A 26019-nucleotide genomic window follows, 5' to 3' on the forward strand; every position below is an offset into this window, starting at 1 on the left:
GTGGTGCCTACGTCCATTCTTTATATACAGTCTGTGTTTGTGATTAAGCAGGTAAATCTACAATCCTGTATTTTATTCACCACAGAATATAGGAAAGAAAAGATTAGAAAATATTTGAACTGAACAAAAAAATTTACCATTTAAGAAAAATATTGGCTCATTTTCAATTTGATGGATATATTTCAGAACATTATTCTGACAGACTGTTGAAAGAAGAGGGGAGGCTACACAGCAGTAAACATGGCCCCATCCCAACATCTTTAACACATGTTGCTGTCATCAAGTTCAAAATGAGCTAATATATATTTTTTAAATGCTGCATTTTCTTATTTCAGACATTTGGTATGTCTTCTTTGTTCTGTTGTGAATAAAATATAGGTTTATAAAGTTTGCGGTTCACGGCATTGTGTTTTTTCTTTACATGTTACACAGTGTTACAGCTTTTTCAGAGTTGAGTTTGTACTATGCATTGGAACGCATTATATCCTTTTCCTACATACTATACAGTATGGCAATACGATGGTCTAGGAAGGGGAAAGAAGGTGCTTTCAGTTTAATTTGAGATGCCCTGTTGTATGCCTGCTGACTTTCTCTTATTCAGTGTTTGTTGCATCAGTGTTAGCACCACACCACTGCTGCTTGTCTGTCTCTGCATGCGACCAGCACAGTTAAGGATTTAAAAAAAAAATACTTGGCAAAGCTCAATGTGACACCAGACCACAGGGTGTGGCTGACACCACAACAGGCTTGAACAAAAATGAAAATATGAAGGATGACCTACTATCAGAGAATTCTTTGAAACATGCACAGCCATACAGCATGCTGTCAGACAGTACTGAACCCAATCTCTGAATAGATTAATTTCTATATTATATAAAGATTACATCCTTCCACCACTATAGGATGCTTTAAAAATAATATACAAGCTTTAGATAATAAAGATTAACTTAATTAGGCTTTTTGGAAAGCATATATTGTGATGTGATGTGGAAAGACGTACTCTTTTACGGCCCCAATAGATGTTGGGTTGGGTAACATTTTGGATTTATGTGGCTAACAATAAGCTGATACTGATGTGTGAAGTGGACAACATTGTGACTGATTAACAAATAGCAAATCTCCTCATAAAACAGGTGTGGGAATTGCCGTAACATGGCCTGTAGCACAGAATTCTTGTTTTATTTAAACATTTGATAATATGACTGCTGTGTTTAAGTCTTGTTAACTGTTTGGATGCAGATTAACTGTCAGATGTGAGCTGGAGATGCACAATTTGCACATATCTATCAGTTGTACAAGAGATGCATTAGGAAGCAATCATGTCACACCCAGTATGGACAAATACAGCAACAGAAAACTGCATGGGAGTGCTGCTTTAAGAAAGACTCGGGAAGAAAATACAAAGCAATCCTTTAATCAACCCTGTCAGCTTTTCCCCTTAAAGACATAAAGTCCCAGCGACATGTTTGTTAAGATGAATTGTATCCTGCAGGCCCCGGCCATCCTACATGACAAACTACACAGTGATATCACTCTTCTTCAGTGCTAAATAAAATTTGATCTGACGTTAGATCATCCCTAATGACTCCTAGACTGTACTAGCTGGAGACAGAGCTGATTCATCGGAAAGAAATGAAATCATTTCAGGCTCATGTGCAGGCACCACACGTAGGCTGTGACCCAGGGGTTGTTTCTCAATATATATATATTGTTTTACATGTTACTTTGTTGAAAAAGCAATGAAGTACTATATTATTATTTAATTACATCCTGGGGAAACTAATTCATTACATTATGTTTGCATTACTCTCTAATGTGGTCTGAGATCATTAAACAAACAAAACCTTAGACTTAGGAAGCACATCTTTCTTTTACAGTTTGTATTTTGCCATCATGTTCTTGTCCTTTGATGCAATAAAAATAAAACTAATGTCAGCAGCTGCAGACCACGCCATCGTTTTCCTCCTTCCTGTAAGCTGATTGTAGTGCAAGTGTGCAGATAACTGAACAGTGTTTGTGATAAAAAAATAATGACATAACTGTAACTGTGATGTGATTACTGGATTTATGTTGTTATACTGTTCTTCATATTTGTAAGGCTTTTAAGTTCAAAAAAGAGTGAGTGTTGCTGCCTCTGCAGGTACATGACTGTGGACTTAGTTCTAGTTTATGCCCATTAAACGTATTGATTTGTTAGACTTAATGTGATTTGTCACTTTTATGTTCATATAATTTTAATTGTAACAACTGCTTGTCTGTGTGTTGTTTCTGCATGAGGGAAGGAATCTATATTTATTTGGGTTTTCCAACAAACGTGAGCTCAAAGCCAGAGCCGTGTGCTTAAGATGACCATATTAGGAATTGCTGCTCTCATTAACAGTAAACACAACCAATAATTTAAAATCAAGCCATGAACAGAATGTTTAGAACAGCCTGAGCTTTAGGCTCATTATCTGGACAAACACTGACCTCGATATTTGAATCTTTGGCCATTTTTAATGACATCATCCATCTATTTTCCTAACTGCTTAGCCAGTTAATGGTGACTGGAGCCTGTCCCAGCTGTCAGAGGGGGAGAGGTGGGGTAGCCTGGGAGGATATTAAAAAGCCCAGAAAAGACCCATTTGGATGAACTGGGAAATCTTTTATCTAGAGGCAGCGGTGCTGCATAAATATGTTGGATGGTTTTATATGTATACATATTCTTGCTAGAGGAGCACTGGCAGCAGTGGGAGACTTCTTTCTACACATTAAAATGGCAGATCATCATAACTCATAACATTCCCACTTTGCAGTAAAACCACTTAAAGTCAACTGTGGAATAGCTGGGATTTTAGGAAATTTCACAAAATGACTTTTGTAATGGGGGCATCATATTACAGTAGCATGCTCAAATAAAGTGAGCTCTTAAATGGTGCTTGATTTTATACTTCTGTGGTAATGGGACTGAAAACAGCTAAATTCAGAAATTAACCCTGTAACGCCAAGTGTATCATATGTGCTACATGAGTTTTTGTGAGTGTTTGAGCCTTCTGTATCATCAGCATATAAATTGCACACTACATTATTAAACAAAATGCACAAACAATGTCAGATGTAGCTGGTATTAACTTTTTTTTCTGGTAATTATTTCATGGCTCAGGCTTTGAAAGGTTAAGAGGCAAAGTCCAACACTTTGGTTTCCTGGCTGAGAAACTTACAACATTGTCACCCAGAGTTCAGATTCGACACTCTGTTTGTTTAGTTTTCACACACTGATTAGTGGAGTTTTCTTTACTTGCTTTTTACTCTTTTTTTAGGTTAAAGATCATAGTTTACTTTAAAATGCCCTCATTAAAAACACATCCTTTATCTTACCTGTACATTTAAATTTAATAAAGGGGTCCTTAACAATATGACGAAGTGGGAGTGACATCCATCTCTATATTTTAATAACCCAGTGCATTATGGCATTAGTATCAAAGGACACCATGGGTTGCCGGAGCCTTTGACAAAATTGAATTATTTTAAGCCGTTGGAAGGTCAAGAGTCTGGGTACCAAAGTACACACTGTAAATGGGCATAAGCATTTAATCTTAATCCGTCCCATAGCTGCTGATGTATTTAAGTGATGGGCCTGCTGACTAACTGGCAAGTCGACACTGGCATCCCTAGAGTATAGCCACAAAAACAGGAAGAGGTCAGAATTTATCCAAAGCTGGTAATAGAAACAGACATGCATTGCAGTTGTTTGTTTTGATAACTTTTAGCACTGATCTTCACCCTCAGAATGTTTTGTAGTTGCATTCCACAGGATTATAGATAAAAACATCTTTCTGCAAATCAGTGCCTTTTATTTACCTGACCTGGGCTGCACCATCAAAGCACTGTCTGCTTAAATGGGCTGATGCGTACTAATTGTTTGTCAGAAGGGGCTCGATGGCAGGATGAACACCGCTAATGGGTTTCAGCTCCCAGCAGTCAATCACTAGTCTGCCACCGCGGGAGTAACGGCATGTTAACAGGATACTCTGCTTTGATGCGCTGCAAATTACCTTGATTTTTTTCTCTCTCTCTGACCTCTTTCAAATCCACACCGAGCCTTTGACACAAAAAGGAGGAGTTACGGAGCAAAAGGCTGCTCGATCAACGTAAATCCCCGCCACACTCAGAGGTTGCGGGGTTCATCCATAATTCATGCTGGAAGACACTGAACAGATTGAATTGTCACAACTCAGGCTGGTACAGACGAGGAGAACGAGAAAGGAATGAGCCATTATCTCCCTGTAAGTCCTGAATAGAGAGAGCAGAATTAGTACAGAGAGCAATTCCAACACCTCCAGCTCCACTCTGTCTTTTAATGGAGCTAATCTTTGCCCACAATGACCGGTTACATGCCAGCATGTTGAACATGAGTATTCATACAGGCCAAAAGATACACCCAGTTGGTTTATGATACCATGGTTAGGGGGAAATGCCACATCGCTTTTTGCTTTTTTTCAGGATGGCAGTAATCAGGCTTTTACTTTGAAGGAAAGGAAAAAAATGATGTACTTGATCGAAAGGTTAAAACAGACCGTTTTTAAGCCTCATCTTTGGAATTTCATGTACCCGAGGTCTGATTTGGTCAGATTAGGGGTATGTGGTTTACACATTTTCGTGGCAAGTGAAATGTTGCTGGTTCAATTCCAGTTGGAGACGTCCAGCATAAATTTCTGTCAAATCAAACATGCAGAGCATGTCCCTCTGTAACAACTCTTTTTTACAAGGGAGCAGCCAAACAGCTGATAACTGTCTGCTGGGCCTTACCATCCGGCCAGGACATCTGACAGTCACAGCAGCCAACTTTGAACCTCAAAGGTATCAAAAGATAAAAAAGGTTACCCATTGCACAGTTATGAAGGGGAAAACTATCCAAATCACAATGATAATCATCACCTTGTGATCACATCTGGCTTCAAATCAACAACATTGCGATGGTGAGGATATGATGGTTAGCACTGGTAACTCAAATCAGGTCCTGGGTTCGAATCCACCATTTGTCCGGGGCCTTTCTGTGTGGACTTTGCATGCTCTCCCCACAATTGCGGGGGTTCTCCAGGTACTCTGGCTTCCTCCCACAGTTAAAAAACCTGTAGATAGTGGGGTTAGGTTAACAGGTGATTCTAAATTAACTGTAGGCGTCGGCTCTGCGACACACTGACCTTCTGTCCAGCGTCTATCTCTTGCTGGGATAGGGTCTAGTCCCCCTGTGACCCTAAAGTTGGATAAGAGGATGGATGTAAAAGAAAACAGCACGGTAACCATGTCCATCTTTTTTTATAGAGTCTGTGATTAAGCTTTATAATGCATTATTGCTGCAGTGTTAAACTGCGGTTAAGCTAATGTCATACGGAGTTTTTTTTTTTAACCTTTTGACAAATAAATACATAAATTAAAGAAAAGTATAATTTTAGCTGAATCTGATATTTTTTGGTATTTCTGGGCAATTTATTGCTTAAAAATTCATTGTGAAATTTATTCAGGTTCTTCAGTAGGGAAAAAAATCCCACTGATAATGTCGAGGTCTCAAAAACTAATTAAAATTAGTTATCTATTAAAATTAATGTATTAAATATGATACATTTGGCATTACGGAGTTAAAATATAATTAAAGCGTGATGTCGACACATTTTAAGTACGTCCTTGACCTTCATTCGCTGTACAGATTTCATTTCACTTTTACAGTACCCAACATCTGTTTATAATCCCACTAAAGTCCTACACAATCCCCGGAGACTTGTTCACTGTGTTTGTAAAGATTGCGTGTGAGTGTGCATCTGTGTGTGAATGGGCCTTGAATTCCCAGACTTAGTTTTCACCTGCTCATTAAACCCATATGAACATTGATGCACGTCTTTCTAATGGACATTCTGCTGCGCAAGACTGATTGATTCATTTTGATCCCCCAGTGTGGAGCACGGCCTCTTCTTTCTCCTGCAGTGAAACCAGTCAATGATAACTCTGTGATCGACAGGTCCACGGCAGTAGAAATGTAAAGTCTTACTGACCCAGCATGTTAAACGTGCTCCTGGATGTTATCCGGATATTATCAGGATGTCCAAAAAACTCGCTGAAAAGCCTTCAGTTAATCCAAAATGCTGCAGCAAGAGTGCTGACAGGGACTAGAAAGAGAGAGCAGATTTCTCCTGTTTTGGCTTCCCTTCATTGGCTTCCTGTTAAATCCAGAATTGAATTCAAAATCCTGCTCCTCACATACAAGGTCTTAAATAATCAGGCCCCATCTTATCTTAAAGACCTTGTAGTACCATATCACCCTATTAGAGCACTTCGCTCTCACACTGCAGGCCTACTTGTTGTTCCTAGAGTATTTAAAAGTAGAATGGGAGGCAGAGCCTTCAGTTTTCAGGCCCCTCTTCTGTGGAACCAGCTTCCAGTTTGGATTCAGGAGACAGACACTATCTCTGCTTTCAAGATTAGGCTTCAAACTTTCCTTTTTGCTAAAGCATATAGTTAGGGCTGGACCAGGTGACCCTGAATCCTCCCTTAGTTATGCTGCAATAGACGTAGGCTGCCGGGGGATTCCCATGATGCATTGAGTTTTTCCTTTCCAGTCACCTTTCTCACTCACTATGTATTAATAGACCTCTCTGCATTGAATCATATCTGTTATTAACCTCTGTCTCTCTTCCACAGCATGTCTTTATCCTGTCTTCCTTCTCTCACCCCAACCGGTCGCAGCAGATGGCCCCGCCCCTCCCTGAGCCTGGTTCTGCCGGAGGTTTCTTCCTGTTAAAAGGGAGTTTTTCCTTCCCACTGTCGCCAAAGTGCTTGCTCATAGGGGGTCATATGATTGTTGGGTTTTTCTCTGTATCTATGAAGCGACTTGAGGCGACTTTTGTTGTGATTTGGCGCTATATAAATAAAATTGAATTGAATTGAATTGAATTGAATTGAATTGAATGAATGCGTTGCCTCTGTGGTTTGTCCAGTGCTGGCTTCACAAAAACACTTTGAGGAAAAACTCGACTTTTCAATTCAAGTCAATAACATGTTTTTTCTTCCCAGCAAGAAGTGATATTATGTTAATGTGTGTTCTGTTGGTGATGTTGTGTACCTTTCAAAGAAAAATTGTCCCCACTATGACAAAAGGTAAAGAGCGTGCAAACAGGCAGACTCAGTTCAGTGACTTTATTTTACTGGCTTGGCAGAAAACATGACCAGATTACTAAGTGACAAAAGTATAACAACATAAGTAGAAATGACAGAAAATACTGATGATATAAGCGAAACACGCCTGAGGGAGGAACGGAACACAAGGTAGGTATGGGAGGCTAGTGACTGCGAGGAAGTACCAAATTAAAAAAATGACTTTGACACAAATGAAATCACAGGTAGAAGACGAGCACGTAGCAAAATGCAGTTAAAAAAGAAACCCTTCCACATGTTATGACGTGTTCTGATCAGCCACATATCCCACATGATAATGTAACCCTTTAAAGTTTACCCAGAATGCACTTTTTGAATTTTTCTCCAGAGAATTTTCATTAAACAGATCAAACAGCCTCAGCACCAATGCTTTTTTTTTTTTTTTTTTTAACCACTCCTCTGTGTTATACACACAAGACTGGTGCAATTTTCCCACTGAATCTTTGATATAGTCCATATTTGATGTAAAATTTTGGATAATAAAAACAAGATTTGAAATTACACTGGGACACTTGGTGTTGGCCTAAAATGAATTTGGTTACAGTTTTTCAAAGAGCCAAAAAGTATTTTTCAGTCCTAAAAATTTCATGTGGCTCTCTTGTGTCCTTTTGAAGTTCTGAGGGCTTGAAATGCTGGGAAAATTGAAGCAGCATACAGTACAAATGCATCCAGTTATCTAGAGTAAGGGCCTGTAACTTGGCTGTAACTTGGAAAAACATTCATTGTATGAAGGTAAAATATTGAATAGCTTTTGTCAGATTTGATGGATTTTTATAAAGCCTGACTGACACTCAGCAATATCTGTGCATGGAATCTTCATTATTGTTAATGTCAGTGAATAATCAAGGTTATAACAAATAAAATCGGATTAAGTGAAAGTCAACTGAACATCATGCAGAAGGATCCTAACTGTAGCTAGTACTAGGGCAGATGTTAATTCCAGGTTCACGACAGGATGCAAACTCTTGTCACAACCTTGGATGTCTGAACCATTCCCTGTCACCACCTTGACTCCCATAACCTCACTTGGCATATTATACTATAAACATAAATTATACTCCTGGGCTACATTCATATTCTCTTCAAAAGGTCAAGGACCTGGTTAAATTATGCATACGTACTGTGTATTAAGCTGTTCTGATCTGTTCCTGATCTGGGAGTTTTTCCAACGTTGACGATGGAAGTGGATCATATAAGAATATGGAGGAGTGTGATTTGCTGTGTTTTGGTGTTCAGAACCTCTACATAAAAAGATGATAGTAATTTCCAGTATACAACACATAATCTGAAGTGCTCTGATGTGATGGCAAGCCACACACGGTAAGATCCACACCTCACCACTAGTTTGCTTCACTTTATTTTTTTTTGCAGTCACTACTTTAAATATATTTTACTTATTGTCCAATGTATTGTTTCTTTATTAAATTGGTTTATTATTTTTCCATCACACCTTACAATGTTTATATAAATACGGATATGGATATATAAATATGCCTGTACATACTTATAGTTATAGCATATTCATAACATACCTTCATACCGTGTACACTGTAACATACCTATAATAGATCCATATTCTGTAATATATCTATATTATTGCTGAAGCACTTTCTGGATGGATGCAAACTGCATTTCGTTGCCTTGTACTTGTGACATGTGCATTGACAATAAAGTTGAGTTCTATTCTATTCTGAATTCTATTCTATTCTATTGGGTGCACACATACGGACACCGCAAGGTCAAAGTTCTGTTTTATGTTGTATTAATACATCTTTCTTTGTTTGAGTTACCTAGGGGTTTGGCTTCTCCTTCCTGGTTGGCAAAAGGTGTCAAAGGGCTGAGGGACCTGAAGTACTGCTGACAGCCTCATGCTTTATTGCCTGGGGGGTGTTTGGAGTTTGTTTATTTTTTTGTGTTAGTTGGTTATATGGCAGCCTTCCCCTTGAGTGTCAGATGGTTTAGCTAAGCAGTATTTAATTCAATTCAATTTAATTTACACAGCTTCAAATCACAACAAACTGTCGCCTCAAGGAACTTTATATTGCAAGGTAAAGACCCTACAGTAATACATACAGAGAAAAACCCAACAATCACAGGACCCCCTATGAACAAGCACTTTGGCGACAGTGGGAATGAAAAACTCCCTTTTACCAAGAAGAACCAGTCTCATGGAGGGGCGGGGCCATCTGCTGCGACCGGTTGGGGTGAGAGAAGGAAGACAGGATAAAAGACATGCTGTGGAAGAGAGACAGAGATTAATAACAAGCATGATTCAGTGCAGAGAGGTCTATTAACACATAGTGAGTGAGAAAATTAGTTAATTATTATTTATATTCAATTATTTAAGTTCCCTTATATGTCATTTCAGGAAGGCATTTTGTCTTATGTTTGTTTGAGGTTTCGTTAGTTGTTATTTTGAGTTTAGTTTATTGAGTTGACCTCTTTTATTGGTCTGCCTGTTTAAATTTTTGGCTTTGTTAATTATTTTTCATATTTTTGGGTAAATAAAACCCCACTTTTGAATTAAACACCTGTGTCCTCTATGCTTCACTGCTTGGTCCCTGGCATCTGGGAATACAAAAAAACAAAAACAAACAAAATCATGTTTCTAGTGGGACTAGTGCACCTTCCTTTTTTCCATATTGTTCCCTGGATGTCCCATTCTCACTGTTTGCATGTCGTGGGTGATCTCAGAGTTCTTTTTCAGAATGACCCGAATTTCATATCAAGCATCATCACTGATGAGCACAGCGGTGTTTTTGGCTATAATCAAGCAGTTTTCAGTTAAAAAGTCCACACCTTCCAAGCCTGAGGACAACATTCAAAAGACTGTGAGTATTTTTCCACAGAGTAAGACTGTGAATGTGATGTTCTACTGCAGTGATGGGAATAACGGCCTTACTTTTTTCAGTAACGAGTAATCTAACTAATTACTCATTATCATTACAACGCTGTTACTGTTACTAACAAGAAAATGTGGTGCGGTTGCGTCACTATTTCTCAGCAAACAGTCGGCTGAAGCTGTGTTCAGCTTACTGCATCTTATATCAGTTGCACGGATCAGTTACTAACTCAGTTACTTTTTTGAAGAAGTAACTAGTAACTATAATTAATTACTTTTCAAAGTAACTTGCCCAACACTGTTCTACTGTAACATTGTCGCGCTTCTAAGGAAAACATTCAATCTAAACTACCTGCAGTTTGGTCTGTGACAAAGTGCCTTTATATACGAGCAGAGTCTGAAAATGCAGGAAGCTTTGGGCCACACAAACACAATCTTTGACAAACAGCCTGCTGGCCAGACTTGGATAGATTTCCTTTCACTTTACCAACTTCATGAAAATGAAAGTCAAGCTGAAGATCACTAAAGGTTATCTTTGACTTGCACATCACAAGTACAGGGAGAAATAACAGAACTTTGATGGAGTGATCTAAAAACAGCTGCTGCACAGGAAGTCCTCTCAACATGAGAATCTGACCCTGAATAGGAAATTCAACACATTTTAATCAGGTAAAGGTTATTTTTGTCAAGCACCCTGATCCCCACTCCCATCTTTTGGTAACAGCATCGCAGGTCATTTACCAAAATTTCAGTGACTGGCAACCTTCTGACAACAGGGGATTTTCATTTTCCCATTTTTCCCTGTTAAAAATGAACTTTTACAATTAGTCTAACACCAGATGGATGCATGATCAATTCCACATTTCCAGAGAAGATTTTTATTTGGATTTATTTTACCTTCTAATTATCTGTAAGTTTCAGTTCATGCTTGGATGTTTGACAGTTAGTTGTGAAAGATCTGAAACCAGTGGATTCACTGGCAAAGATTTTTGCATTTGATTGATTATATATTATATATATCAATATCAAATTTAACAAGAATATAAACACTCAAGTATTAAATAATTGATTTTGGGAATTTGAGAAAACAGCTATTAAAATTTATCTGAAAAACGTCTAAATTCTCGGCACTAATGTACGGTGTATGTGGATCCACCAGACTGTTTCATGTATCAGAAAACACAAAATATCAACAAAAAATATCAAGTGAGCCTTACACTGTGGAACTTTGAAAGGACCGAGTAAGACAGTTTGTCTTTTTCCGTGCACAGTTTTAAATAACGCCTGTGGCCAAAAGTCTGGCATTTTAAACCTCTCACATGTGCTATCTTGAGGCCACCTGTCCATTAAACCCAAATAATCTTCTAGACATTGATGCAATAAAAAGGCCTCAGTAGAAGCATCTGATTAGATTGGAACAGCTGCTCCATATGGAGAGCTTGGCATGCACACTGTCCTCAACCTTCACAGTGAGAATGTAACACAGCAGTTGCCACTGAAGGTGGCAATTGCTGTTTATTGTTGGCATCTGGATTGCTTGTTATTTGATGGCTTGATTCAGTGGAATCTTCATTAGGGTTTATGGACTGGAAAAATCAATTCCGGTTAACTAATCCAGTTAATCTTATTATATTCTACTGAATCACTGACTGTGATGCAAATGCGATGCAAACAGGAATGCTGGCATTTTAGGAAGCATTTCAGGAAGCATAATTGTTTCTGTCAGGTGGAAAGATCCATAGCTCCTTTTTTGCACGTCAATATTTTGCGGTTTAAGCACATCAAACAAATTCATGAACTCATGTTTGATCCTCTCTTTACCTGTGACACACATGCACAAACTTTAAAGATGTGGATGGAGGTGCAGAGAAGCAGGCTGATTACCTTGAAAAAGTTCAGCAGTAGCTTGAACGTTTGAAAATGACTCTTAAAGAACAACAGATAAACCAACCTGGGTGACAATTTGATTTGCTTCTTTAAAGTTGCACTGATTGATTTTTCTGACCACTTGGTGGCAGAAAAACTTTGCAGTCAGACAGCTGTGATTGTGTGATCAATTAACACATTCATCTGCTGCTTCGAGCCAGTGGCTTAGGTGTTTGATTTAGTCTGTGTACTTGGTGCACTTTTGGCTCCATGGTGACATCTTAATGCACGGCGTTTTGAGCCGCAAAGGCTCGGCAGCTTCTGGGCAGTTTGCAGACATAACATTGATACTCTCTGTTTTGTTTTTTTCATATATAAATCAATACATGGCCAATGTTTATCCCTGAGTGATAAAGCTCTTTGGAACGAGGGCATATTCGCTTTCTGGAGACTAACAAAAACTGAACCCTTTGGCCTTTTCAGTTTAATCTGGGAAATATTTACCACTTGTTTTGAACCAATGCCAGAATAATTTCCATAAAATTCAATGAAAACAAGATTATGCACAAGTTCAATAAAGAAGATCTGTAATCACTCATGTTCAGCTGCTAGTCTATTCTTTACACCACTGCTACTTTCCCACACTATCAAACTCCAAACTAATATCATTACACTAGTCCAACTAAGTCACTCAGAGCTCCAGCCAATCATCTTCATCACGTCCAGTCTAGACTCTGGGAGGTCCTCTCTTAAATCACTGCTGAGATCCTTGGAATCTAATCACCACATACATTAGTTATTTTCTCTATCTCAACAAAACATGTTCAGTTTTTCCAAATGATTTCTCTGTATTGAAATGCATTTATGTATAAGTAATAGCATGGTAACATTATCTGTGTCACTGCAATTACCCTTCCCTTGTTGATAATTAATGCTTAGTTCTCTGCAGCACAAACGTCAAGGACACTGAGCTTGCAGGCAGAGTGCACAGGTGAGGCTGGAATGATTGGATCACGGGTCCTTATCTGCTCGTCAGTGAAATTGTCACAGAGATCGATAAAATCCTGCAGGGGCGATATCCTTTGAGAGTCAATTAGCTGCCCCCTCTCTCTCCTGTGTCCTTCCATTTTTTTTCAGTGAAGTCTGAAAGGCAAAATTCATGTATGAATGAATGCATGTGTGTTGCTCTTCAAACACATGAAATTTAAGCGATGATAATCCAAATTTATATTCTGCATGTCAAAAATCGATGTTTAATATGTCTTGACTTTTTTCATAGTATAAATTTTATTATAATCAGTATACACACCTGAATCTGTGTATTCATCTTGTCTAAATAATAAGATATTGTTTAATAGTTATTACTCATACATATTAGGAGTTAGCAGTGGGTGATATATAATATATAAATAGTAAATTATGTGCTATATGAAGTCCCGGGCAGCTATGGCAGTTATCCCAGCTGTCACAGATTGAGAGTCAGGCTACACCCTGGACAGATCGCCAGTCAGTTGCAGGGCTAACACAAACAACCATTTGCACTCACATCACATTTTATGGACAATTGCATGTCTTTGGACTGTGGGAGGAAGCCAGAGTACCTGAAAAGAACCCACGCCGACACGGGGGGAACCCAGGGCCATCTTGCTGTGAGGCAACCATGTTAAAATTTTACATGAAAGGAGGTTTTTAAATATCCACAGTCGATGGCTCAGCACATTACCCAAGAACTGAACACGTACTTCTGGAAGAGGGAGCAACACAGGGTGATGTAAAGGAGTGAGGGATGAGGGTGCACACAGGTAGCGGTAAGGCATTTGTTGGAATTAGAAAAAGGAAGAATGTTGCACAGAGTTCAGAGAGGAGCTGAGACAGACTCAGTAGTAGGTAAAGGTTTATCAGATGACTGGAAAAGTACAGCTGGAGTGGTGAGGGGAACTGCCAAGAAGGTGAGACTTGGTGGGGGAATGAAGAAGTTACAGAGAGTATTCCAAAAAAAGAGGTTAGGAAAAAAGTGAGATAGAGAGACAGTAGGCACAAGTACTGGGAGGCTAGGCTTGGAAGGAGCAACAAGACTGTCTTTAACCACTCAGTAATAGTTAACTAATATTTTTAATATTGTATTTTCTTATGTTATTTAAGAATTCTTTAGTGTAATATGTAGTCAGTGATGTGGCATTGCTTAAATGTTTAACTGTAGATATCAATTGTAAAAATACGTTGAAGGTACGATGATGCCAAATGGGTGATGGGTTGTAAAACTAGCTTGCTCAGTGTGCTTTATAATAAAGTACTGCTTTATTATAAGCTTTATAACAAGGTATTGCATCAGTGCACATATGGTGTTATTCTTGGTTTTAGCTCCAATTCCACCATGAACAGCACAGGTTTGCTTGTAATGGCAGAGCAGTACAGATACATGGGTGCACATGTGTAAGCTGACTTTATCCAGTTTTTCACAAACTCCACCATGGGAAATATTATTATTATTATTATGATTATTAATATTATGATGTGTTATTCAGGAGCAAGTTTCCAAACTAGTTCGCTAAAATTGCTAACTTGCGGATCACAAAAAGAGCTGTTGACTGCTACATGATTTTTAGTTAGCAAGATGGCAAAAGATGACATTTTTTTTTAACAAAATACAGAAACAGAAATATAATGTTATGTCTGTTTGTAATTTTCGTGCTTTGAATGACTTATCTCCAGTTTTTTGAGGAATTTGGATTTCAGACCTATTTCAATCTTTAGTGTGAGCTGACTGCATGAAAAGCACAGGTATGCTCTCGCATTTCTTTTTCATTTTTCAGTGAAATACCTTCACTGGGTCTGGTAGAAGGTATTTCATTGAGAAAGCAAAATGGAATCTAAGAGCATACCTGTGACTGCATGAAAAGCACAAGTATGGCCTCAGATGGGGAAGAAGTGGTATAGTGGTTAGCACCAGTTTCTTTGTTATGTATTTGCATCTTCTTTTTAAAGGCATGCATATTAGGTTAACTGGTAATTCCAAGATGTCTGTACTTGTGAATGTCACTGTTGACTGTACTGTGGACTAGACTGGCAACCCATCCAGGATGTACCCGTCTTTTTCCCCTCCTATGACAGCTGGGATAATCACCCTATCACCGTGACATACAGTTTAAAAAAAACTTAAAATGTTGGAATATAAATATAATACATTTAAGTTCCTTTTCTTACAATGTACAAACTTCTGGTTGTCCTTTCTGAATTTCTCACAGGAAAACATTTCTTTTCTTTCTTTCCTCCCTCCTTTGTTTTCCATCATTCCAGACATGATAGTCATTTTTAAATAAGTTCCTTGGGAACATTTACTGCCCACAGCTTTCTAATTTCCTTCCCTTGTCACTTCTTGTTGTGGGTTTTATATTACTTTAATTGTCTCCCTCATTGATGATGCTAAAGCACTATTTCTCTAAACGTTAATCCCTTAATCATTTCCCTTGGCATCCTATGAGCTTTGGTAGTCCGCAGCAATCAGTGATGTCTTCATAGTTTGGGAGATATTGCTTTTGCAGCGTGGCGCATTTCCCTGAGTCTCATGGGATGTCGTGTAATGCTCAAGTTGTCACACCAGCTTTGAAAGCGGGGGAAGGACTGTGGATATATTACAGGACCGCATTATATTCGTGATGAATTTGGAGCCTAGACATGTGTCCTAGAGGATATAAACTCTGAAGTGCAAAAGAGAATTCAGATTTTTTTCACTCTTTCAGGCATGAAAAGACTTAAGACCTATTTATGTTTTCCGTTGTTATAATATTTAATTGACAAGTGAGGAAAAATGTCTACAACTTGATACAAACTTTAGTTTTCACGGTGAAGTCCCTCTGTGAAGGTGAGAGTGGTGTGAAATTTCATGAATATTCACACCGCCCATTTCCTCATTGTGATAACTTTTCCTTTGACACCAATTTGTCAATACCAGTTGTGATCATAAAGAGTCCTAGCAGTAGTGTGTTTGTGGTGTTTGAGTTGTTTGGAGGTACTTATGTGTGTTAGTAAAGAGAACCCTTTAACCTTAATTTCATTTCTGGAAAAAGTTGATGGTATTGTGGCAACGTTGCTGTATTGGTAACAAACTTTGCCTATTTAGGTTTGTACGTTGGCATGCATGGGTGCACTGTGGAGGCCGTTTGTTGTCTGACCCTTTGGCAAGCATTCATGGTACATGAATCTCGGGGGAAAAAAGAGAGAACTGGTTGTGTCCACTCAGCTGTGCCATCTTTGTAGTTTAATATCTCTGGGCTGTATCAGAACACACAGCTGTTGTCACCAGTTTAAGGTGAGCCTGTTTGACACAGAGGTTGATATTTGCTCTCTGTGCTAAATGGTTGACTCATCAATATCACAATTAATACCTCCTTCCTTGAATTCTTTGAGGATAATTTTAGAAAGGGGGGATTTGTGACTTTCACATGGTTGCCCGTAGGTAGCATAACAACAGCATGCTGAGCACTAGTGAACATAATGTAAGTTTTGTATGTAAAACTTTATTTTCAGTCATGTATTTTCAAACTTACTGCCAGCTTCTACATCCATCCAGTACAAGACATCCTAATTCCAGTTTTCACTAATTGAACCAACATGCTGTCGACTTCCAATGACAAAGCAATGGAGTTACATTTGAAATTAACATCGACTGTGGTATATACTGGCTGACACCAGTGTCAGTAGAGCACCTTGCTAAGAGAAAGCTGCAGTAAATAACATCAAATATTTTCCCTTCCTTGTCTCTATAAAACAGCACAGAGTGGCTGGGCTGGAAAAACAAGAGCAGGGTCTGTGCACCTTACTGACGAGACACTGCTGGACTTCTGCTCAACAATTTCTAGCAAAAAAACCCTCTCAGTGCTGTTTGGAGCTGCTGTTATGTGCAGAAACTTTAAAAACGAGGCTCTGGCTGAAGTGTGTTGTGCATTTGAATGGTAAATGGCCTGTATTTATATAGCGCTTTACTAGTCCCTAATCCACCCATTCACACACTGGTGATGGCAAGCTACATTGTAGCCACAGCCACCCTGGGGCGCACTGACAGAGGCGAGGCTGCCGGACACTGGCGCCACCGGGCCCTCTGACCACCACCAGTAGGCAACGGGTGAAGTGTCTTGCCCAAGGACACAACGACCGAGACTGTCCAAGCCGGGGCTCGAACCGGCAACCTTCCGATTACAAGGCGAACTCCTAACTCTTGAGCCACGATCGCCCCATTTATACCGTTTTCTCCAGTTTGTGATGGTCTGCTAACTTGTTATCATCTAGTCTTTGGTCAGGGAAGAACAATGGAAATGTGGTCTGAGATTAACTAAATAAAACTCCTGACAGTGAAATGCCAAATTCCAGACCACATCTCCCTCACAGTGTGGGAAAGTAAACAACACTATCTCAGCAGAATCATGTATAATAAAACCACAGGTAGGAACTAAACTGTAGGTTTTTATATATCATATTTTATTACTGTTCTGATAAAAGAGAGATCACCTGTTGTGTTCCCCGATATCACACTGATTTGTGTCGGCCACAAAAAGCTTGAGGTGCTATGTGCTGAGGAAAGTTGTTTTCTTTTATTCATCAAAGGTGTTTTTGTTCTTTTTCTAAAACAGCAGGAAGTCTGAAGAAGAGGCGCAGAAGGGGAAACGCCAGAGAGCAAAATCCTGAAATATGAACAGCAGGAGACTTTTGAAATAACTCAAAAATAAGCCTACATTTAGTCACACTTGACAGCAGTCATATGCAGACTTCTGTGTCACTTCGAGAAGCCACACCACTTAAATTTATACTTGTTTGTTGAGGTCTGCAGTTTATGAAATTAGAAAAAAAAATATATCTCCCCTCACAAATCACCACTTTATTGTAGCACAGGAGTCTGTATGTCTTAATGATCACAGGGACTATATTGTTGGGGGAAATTTGTCTGTGCTAGGGTCTCTCAAGACTAAGTGGTCCCGAGTAAGAGGCCAGAACAAGCCTTTAAAAGACTAATTTGATGAAAAATAAAACCATGGGCCTGGATCTGGGTTACTGGGGCCCAACCCTGGAGCCCGTCCCTGGAGGCAGGAAGGGGCTCACTGGGGAGCTCCTGCTAGTTGAGGTCTAGCTCACTGGGGCCCAGCAGGTAAGTTCAGTTTAACAGAGGCACATGGGTCAGCCCTCCAAGTGGACCCAACACCTCCTGGAGTGCTGTATGGTTTTGGTGCAATGTGTATCTTGGCAGACTGATCTCCAGTTGCTGAAACTGGTTCTTGGGACATGGAATATCATCTCTCTAGTGGGGAAATTGCCTGAGCTAGTGTGTGAGGCCGAGAGTTGGACTTGGGCTGGACTCTTCCAGTCTGTATGGTTAGACAGATGGCATACACAAACTTGCCTGTGTGTATGTATACAGTGTCATATAAACACCAGCAAAAATAGACATAAATGATCCAGACAGATGCTTGTAGAGAGAGTCATTTTGGACAGAGCAGTGCAGAGCCCGTCGTTCTCCCCAGTGTTAGTACTTGGCTAAACTTACACCCTGGCTTCTCTTCACATTCAGTTTACAGACATGAGTGTGGTAATTATCTTTTGGAAATGCCTTTTTTAAGATGCTCCAAGTATTTCAATATACTGGCCCCTTCCAATGTAATTACATTAAATACAACCAAGAGCAACATAGTGAAAAACAACCACAATTCCCAAAACAGGACACATTTTAATCGGTAAAATAAGTAAACAATTACACAGCGTCTCAGTTTTTTTGGAATTTTTGGATTGTACATATTTAACCAAGAATAAGGAATTTGATTTAAGCTTTCCCTTACTGTAGTGTTGGCAGTTAAAATAGGTACTTAAAATAAAATACATGTTATTTAGACAAGAAAGGAACATGGTTCAATCAACATGTGTCAAAAACAAAAAATGTAATATGTCTTATTGCTTTCTTACATTTGACGAACCAAATGTTTTCACAAATTAAAGAGTGCATAAAATATGGATGTGGCGTCAGAAAACAGTATCCTGTTCTATAAAGCTGCATAATAGCCAGCAGGGGGTCAGTCGTCTAGCAAAAACAAGTCTGAGGTCTATGGCAGAAGGACACTATCACTCACCTGATCCATCTATTAAAAACTTTTTTGATGAGTTTATTTGTTGGACTTGAAAGTTTTGAGTTTTACTTAACACAGCACAATGTTCGTTTTATAAAAGATGGTGACATTTAGAGTAAAATAATCAAGAAATAAGGGTTTGCTTCATGCACGGGTGCTTTGTGATTGATCAGATGCTAGGTTACTATATGTCAGTCAGGTTCCCTTAATTATAATGTACAGTTAAAAAAACAGGTATTTTAGTCACTCTATACTAAGCGGGATAAAGTATTTTAAAGGTTTGAAAACACTGTGATGTGAGATCAGTGGGGAAGTGAGCTACAGTGTAGGTCATGTTTTCACATTCACAGGACAGAGGAGAGTGTTTGTGGCATTCATTTGTTACATGCATGTAATTCAAGGTGAGAAAAGTGTCTTCCTCTCATTGTCGTTCACAATGAGAGGGGCACAAAGACTGAATGATAAACGAGGCATTGTTGGGACTGTCATGCTGTGGTCATTGTGAGTGTATGCGTTGTGGCAGGGATATAGAGAGAAGCATGGATCTCTGGGGAGTTTTTACATTGATTTGTCTCTCACCAGAACTGCAGTGCTGTGTAGAAATGACAACAGCATTCATCATCTCACTGGTCATTTGTATAGACAAGGCAGGTCTGCAGTACAAGACAGCTTTGCGAGAGCAAATTATGTCTGTATGTAGCTGGAACAGTGTATGCTTGTTACCAGCACTTGACTTAACATGTTTAGAGGATGGTTGAAATATGGCCAAACCACAAGAGTTTTTTACAGCAAGGACTTTTTACAGTATGGAACAAAACTGCTGTGATTTACAGCAAGCATCTTTTATCAGGATGGAGCAATAAAAAAGAAGTGACTCATACAGTATCTTTGAAGGTTACACGTGGCATGATTGTGCAGTAGTTAGCACTGTCGCCTCACAGCACAAAGGTTCTGGGTTTGACCCTGCTGGTCAGTTGTGACCTTTCTGAATGGAAATTGTATGTTTTCCCTGTGCCTGGGTAGCTTAGGGTCCCTCCCACAGTGTGAATTGTGAATTTTAGGTTAATCTTAGGCTACGTCCACACTAGCCCGGATAGATTTGAAAACGGCGTTTTCATCTGAAAACGCTCCGCGTCCACACTAGCGTTTTCAGTCGTTTTCACAGAACGCAAAACACAAAACGCTTACGTTCCTGTACTGCGCTTGCGTGAAATGCAAGAAAATTTGGCTTGCCTCATTTTTGTCTGCCGTTTATTTACTTTCCGGCTCGAAACGTCACGGCAAAATGTTGTGGAAAAGCACCGAGTTTTTTAAATGGACTAACAATGAGGTGGAGTTGTTGCTGCGAGTAACACAAAAGTACAAAGCTGCAAAAGCGAGTGAGAATTAAAGAATTTGAAGAAAAGCTATCTGGAGCATGTACAGACTGATATTAATCTTTAATAGGGCTGTCAAAATTGAGAGCAAACAAAACAACTGCTGTGTAATCCCCTCCACTATCTTTGTTTAATTGGTCACATGACTGCATCACATGACTAAAATGCATCATCTTTTTTGAAAGTCTCAGTTTTTGCTGTCCACACTGTGACGCGAAAGAACCGTCTTCAAATGTATTCGTTTTCAAGAGCGTTTTCAAAACGATGCGTTTTCCTTTGGGGAAAACGCCGTCTCAGTGTGGACGGGAGAAACGAAAATTTTCAAACGAAAATGCATTAGTGTGGACGTAGCCTTAGTGTGGACATAGCCTTAGTGTGGATGTGAGCCTGAATGGTTCTGTGACTCTCTCTGTCAGTCAAAAGTGGGACCCGCTCCAGGACCGTTTCCACCATAGCTGAAAAACCGGTAAGAAAACGATAGAGGTGAATAAGCTATTCAGTTTGTAAATAATACACTCATAGGGTTTAATAATTGAGGCGACTGCTGTTGCGATTTGGTTCTATATAAATAAAATTGAATTGAACTAAATTAATAATGCACCACTTTATTTTTGGCCCAATTTGGGAAAAGCTTTTCTCTATTACAAAACCAGCTGTACAAATGCCTAAAATAAAAGGGTTTCCTTTATGATCGTTCCCAACATGTGGGATTTCATCATCAAGTCATCCAAACTACAGGTCACCTCTCCTCTGATGCAAACTACACCTCCTTTTGGTATTTACCTTCTTAATCGAGGCAATATGGCACGATAAAACATGAAAAAATCTGCTCAGGAAACAGAAAGCCAAGAGTGTTCACCAACCTGGTTGCCCAACACCTCTAACCACTGGGCTGAAAGGTGACCATTGTCAACTTCTTTGTGCCAGAAACCACAAAGCAACCGTAGAGGTCCAGTGCCTTTACCTCTGCTTGGACTCTATTCTAACAATTGTCCAATTTAAAGAAGAAATTTCTGTCTGTTTTCATCACAAATAGGGATTCTCAGGTCTGAATGGCTCCCTATGCCTCCTTCTCTGTAACCAGTGCAGGAGGACAGTATTACAATGGCAACAGTGATGGCAAGTCTCATGGGAGTAAGTCAAGCAGGTCATCAAGAGTGAGGCAGTCCAGTGTGGAATCAATGAGCTTTATGTCAATGGAAACAATGCTTGACTCAAGATTTTAAACCTGGGGCTTTGTCAGATGCCAAAAATCTGCTGGAGCAGGAAAAAAGCTGACAGCACACTGGATATGCAATAATCAGAACGTTAAACCCCTCAGCTTCCCCCCTTCGTTCTTTCATTATTGACAGTCTCACAAGCTGCTGGTTGTGCAACTTTTACAGTGTGTATAGGAATTAGCTCACCATTATTTAGGAATGAGCTCATCCTTTCAAAGATACTACCTCTGAGCCCTATCAACTCGCTTTATTTCCCATCACCATCTAAATTCAGTATTTAAATCTGAGTCCCAGAGCATGATCAACCTAAACATTATTCATCTGTTTCATCGTCATGGCTTAACCGATCTGAATGTGATCCTGTATTCTCAGTGGGCTGATAACAAGAATATATTCATATACAATCTGCAACATCAGTAATTTCAGTGTCATGGCTTTTCGGCTCAAACCTTTCGTGCCATTAACCAATAATGAGAAGAAAAAGCTGTGCATAGCAGATTTTACTGTGCTTATTGGACACCTGGAATAACTATCTGTACAGTTCAGATGGTTAATGATTGAAAATGTGCTTTCAAACTAAAAATCAAGATCTGTAAACATTAATGTAACCTGTGGTGACTAAGAAGCTGAGACCATTTGGGACATAGTTATATGATACGATCTAGATTATATAATATTGGAATAGAAATGGAATAGAAATATAAAACAAGCCTTCACTACTGAAGGGAATGGGGACAGCTAGATTATTCCCAAGTCTTATAGGACTTCTTCTTCTTTGTCACATCTCTTTACTCATCTCCCTCCATCAAGTACATAATGTGATTTGATTTGCTTTCTCTATTTGTTAGATAGCAGGATTACTCAGTTCTGGACAGATTTGCGTGGGGAAAGTCTTTAGTCGTTATTGATTTTCTGAGTTGATCTATATTCAGATCTGAAACCAGGAATGTTGGTGAACAAATCTTTTGCAAAGACCAGATAAAGAACTGCTAGTGACAAAGACAAAAATAAGATTACAACCTTTTCTAATTCCTCTAATTTGTACGTTCTTGTGTTCTCTGTCATTCCTGCCTGTGTCATGTTAATCAGTCTCAGTACAGCATGTTCTCATCTAGGTTAACTTTTGTTCTTTAATAAATTTTCTCAAAAGTTTCAGCAATCATAGAACTAAGAAGAAAAATATTTTAACTGACACAGATAAACACCTTTTCCTCCCCCCCCTTTAAAGTCAGTTTTGCCTTTTTCCAAACTGTAGGGTTAGTGTAGGCTTAGAGTTGGGATTATCACCTATGATTACATGAAACTCAGAAGGTTACGTGTTTCCTCTGAAATGTTATTGTCCCTGAACAACACAGCAGTAGTCGTGTTATAACACAATACTTTTATGGAGTTATGTCAATCATCGTATTTAGCTGACATCACTTTAACATGAGACTCCAGGTTTTGTTAAATGTCTGTTGTCCAAGGATTGAAACTGTGGATTTGGGAAATGAGAGCAGTTGCTTATACATAGGGAAAATGAATTCAGACAGGCCAGACAATTAAAAAGGCAGGAAACTAAAATAAGGAGTCACACAAGGTACAATAAATAAATAAATAAAAATCAGCAAACAAAGAAAAAACAAAGACAAAACTCTTAAAGAACTGATGATACCTTTCATGAGTAAATCATAGTGTGAAACATACACTATATTGTCAAAAGTAGTTGCTTGTCCATTGACATCTGGATTTGGCGATTTTCAGGAGTTGAAAGGAACTCAATGCTACAGCATACTGGGACATTTTGAACAATTTCATCCTCCCAACTTTGTGAAAACAGTTTGGGGATGGCCACTTCCTGTTCCAATATGTCTGTGCACCAGTGGACAGAGCAAGGTCCTTAAAGACATGGATGAGCGAGTTTGGTGTGGAAGAACTTGACTGGCCTGCACGGAGTCCTGAACTCAACCCAATAGAAAACCTTTGGGATGAATTAGAGCGGAGACTGGTCCAACAGCAGCCAACATCCAACAACAATGTCTGACCTCACAAATGTGGTTCTGAAAGAATGGTCAAAAATTCCTGTAAATGCTCCTAAACCATGTGGTAACCTTCCCAGAAGGGTTAAAGCTGTTATAGCTGCAAAGGTTGCGCCGACATCATGTTAAACACTACAGATTAAGAATGGGATGTCAGTTAAATTCATATGCGTGTGAAGGCAGACGAGAGAATACTTCGGCTGATATAGTCTGTGTGAGAATGGCCCTGCATTCTCTGCATTCACATCAATAAAAGCATGCAGGGAAATCAAGTCTTGTTAATACTTCACAACTGGACTTTATAATGAAAACAGACATTTGCACTACAGTGCTATGGTGAGATAGTGTCTGATTACTGTGCCTCCCTCATTTCTTATTTTGGAACTGTCAAAAATATATGGAGTGTGACACAAACACTATTACGGTCTCTGATGTCTGTGGAAAAGTACCTACACTCACATACCAGTGCAAATACGTGTTCTGGTTACCAGATTGTGCACAAATATATAAAGGAACTGTATGCTTGGTAAAATCCATATAAGAAGTCGCACCAGATTAAATATATGTGTGACAATTTAACATCTAGATATTCATAAACTGTTACAGAACATTATATTCAGCAACCACTGTTAGCCGAGGCAAGACATTCTTGAAAAGATGAAAAACTTTAACCAATGTGATGCGATGCAAACCTAAAAATGAACTAGAAATGTAGGGGCTATTTTGTGTCTTATGTTTTCATCTCATTTTTAGGCAAAACAAATCCAACTTCTGCTCAGTTGTTGTTTACAAAATACTAAAAAGAGGAGCAGATATAATTACTTTTGGGATGTGTGTTTGAAGGGTATTCCTTCTCCTCCTCTTGCACGTAGAAGCAATACACAGAGGAGAGAGCATCCTCGACTTATAAGCTGCACAAACAGCTTTTGATGCAACAGTTAATGTACAACAGTAGGAAGCAGTCAGGGAAACTAGTATCTGATTAATAATTCCTTCTCATGCAGAGAGATTTCGAGACTGAGTCGAGGAAGGAGTGCAAACATATAAACAGTTGGTATATTAATGCACTTGTTGGGGATGAGTAAACTGGAACCACAGGAAAGAAATTATACACTATTGATTGCTGCATTGCAGACTCGAACTGCAAACCAAGATTAAAACTCAAAGGCAGTCAAATCCAAACGCTTACTTCATTTGGTGTAATAACGGTCTCTGGAAAAAGTGCCTGCATAACCGGGAGAATAGCTTTTTATATGATATTTTACTGAAAACATTTAGCATTGCTCTACAAGTTTGTGCTCATTCAAAAATAGATTTAAAGTATATGGTGGAAAACATAAATGTACTGACTTGATATGAATGACAAAAAGCATGGAAAAAGAAAAATGTACTATACAGAGATCTCATGAAATAGAAATGGTATACTGAAATTAAATATCAAAAACATAAAAACATACAAGTTGATTCATATGAGATCTTAAAAAAAAGAATAATATCAATAATGAAAATGATTAGTAAAGAATGTGGGGTAAAGTGAACGGTGTTATGAAAAGTGTGGCTGGGGAAAAAACTCTAAATATTAACATTTGCACAAAAAACACAAATTTTGTTTTGGTCAGAGCAAAAAGTTTTTTGAAATTTCTTTGGCAAAAAAAGTACGAACATGAAGATATGATTTTCATGAAAACATGAAGATTTTTGAATTTGGTTTAATGACTCACCTTATTCAGTTGTTATTCCATGTTTATAAAGAGTCTAATTTGTCTTTTTCAAACAAATTTTATAAACAAACTTTATTCGTCATATACACAATCATACAGAGAACAAGATGCACTAAAATGTTTTGTGTCCGAGCTGCGGACAGACGGCAGACGTAGTCGCGTCATTCCAGGGCTCGGTTTTTAGCAAGGGGGGGGGCCTAGCCAGGACTCTTACTGGATGGCAATTGAACTTGCAACTCCGACTCTAAAGGTGTGTAGACTTACACTATCCAGAGACAGAACCATGCGTACGCCTCTTTTTCTTATTTTCATACGAGGTTTACACGTGTCAGACTTTAACATTTGAGGTATTTTTTTTTAATTATAAAATCTATATAATTACAAATAGGCTTATTGTTGTTTCTGAGGTTTATAACAATAAGGAAGCTGGATAAATAATAATTGATGACTTATGGAGAAGGGGTGAATTTAAATAAGTGTGCAGTTCTCCCCCGCTCTTTTTTTAGGCTCTAAAACTGCAAATATTGAGTGATATTTTAGTGTAAGCTTTACATTTGTATAACACCTTTATGTTCCATGTCTCCCAAATGGCTCTCTGTTCTATTTACACATTTAAAAGAATTTGAACAAAAAAACCCAACACTTTACTGTTAGTAAAAATCTGAAAATAAGGAGAGTT

This window comes from Perissodus microlepis, chromosome 10 (assembly GCF_051167445.1).
Source record: "Perissodus microlepis isolate ML-2025 ecotype Zambia chromosome 10, ASM5116744v1, whole genome shotgun sequence".
Classification (NCBI taxonomy): Eukaryota; Metazoa; Chordata; class Actinopteri; order Cichliformes; family Cichlidae; genus Perissodus; species Perissodus microlepis.